The 1,276-nt window shown below is 45.8% G+C and overlaps 1 pseudogene; it reads left to right on the top strand.

The window, feature by feature from the left end:
- Positions 1 to 184: 184 nt before the first annotated feature.
- LOC111745833 lies at positions 185 to 303 on the top strand (annotated as a pseudogene).
- Positions 304 to 1,276: the final 973 nt, after the last annotated feature.

Below are 1,276 nucleotides of genomic sequence, written 5' to 3'. Positions count from 1 at the left end.
GGGGAGAAGCTCAACATCATTAGTCTTTGGGGAGATGCAAATCAAAACCACAGTGATACCGCTTTTAACGCACAAGGATAGCTAGAACAGAAAAAGGAAAATAACAAATATCAGTGAGGATGTGAAAAAACTCTTATATGACTGCTGAGAATATAAAATGAAGCCACATTAGAAAACAGCTCAAGTCTATGGCCATGCCACCCTGAACGTGCCGGATCTTCTCTGATCTCAGAAGCTAAGCAGGGGCGAGCCTGTCTACTACTTGGATGGGAGACCACCTAGGAAGACCAGGTGCTGTAGGCGGTAAAAAAGAAAGAGAGAGAGAGAGAGAGAGAGAGGGAGAGAGAAAGAAAGAAAACAGCTCGAGATTCTTAAAAAAGTCAAACATGTATTTACCAGACATTCTAGTAATTCCACATCTAGGTACCTACCCAAGAGAAATACAAAGACTTGTATACAAATGTTCATAGCGGCTTTATTTACAGTAGCCAAAAGGTGGAAACAACCCAAATGTCCATCAACCCATGAATGGAGAAACGAATTGTGGTCTAGCCATACTGTGGACTATTACTCAGGCATTAGAAGGAAGGAAGCACTGATACACACCACGACATGGATGTACTTTAAAACCATTATGCTCAGTGCAAGAAGCCAGACTCGAAAAGGCACATACTGCATGATTCCACTTATATGAAATGTCCAGAACAGGCGAATCCATACAGACAGAAAGCACACTGGTGGTCACCAAAGGCTGAGAATGAGGAGGGATTGTAATTGGGCAGAGGGATCTCTAAATTTACTAAAAATCATTGAATTGCGCACTTAAAATAGTTGAACTTTTTGGTATATAAATTACACTTCATTAGCGCTATATAACGACAACAATGGCTACCATGGGAGCATCTCCAAGGAGTGAGGAGTGGCCACAAGAGGGAGGAAGAGGTACCGCCCCTAGGGACTTGCTGGGCCCTGGAATGACCTGATGGCCCAAAGATGCTGGAATGGCATCCACTACAGGGCAGAGGCTTCTCCGGCTCTGGGGCGTTTGGGAAGAGCCAGGGCTGAGTCTGCAGCAGAAAGAGAAGTCTGGGACCCTCGTGGAGGGAGCCAGACTACCTGCAGAGAGCAAGTGTGAAGGTAAAGGGCAGGCCCTAAAAAAGAGCAGGGCAGGAAGCGGGCGGAGAGGGGAAGTCAAAAGCAGAAGCAGCCTGAGAACGGAAGGCAACAGAAGTGGAGAAACACAGGCAAAGGAGAGTGATGAAGAGGAAAAAGTTGC

The sequence above is a fragment of the Pteropus vampyrus genome, unplaced genomic scaffold (assembly GCF_000151845.1).
Source record: "Pteropus vampyrus isolate Shadow unplaced genomic scaffold, Pvam_2.0 Scaffold166, whole genome shotgun sequence".
NCBI classification, from domain to species: domain Eukaryota; kingdom Metazoa; phylum Chordata; class Mammalia; order Chiroptera; family Pteropodidae; genus Pteropus; species Pteropus vampyrus.
The sequence above is the reverse complement of the archived record's forward strand: the minus strand, read 5'-3'. Positions and strand labels throughout refer to the sequence as shown.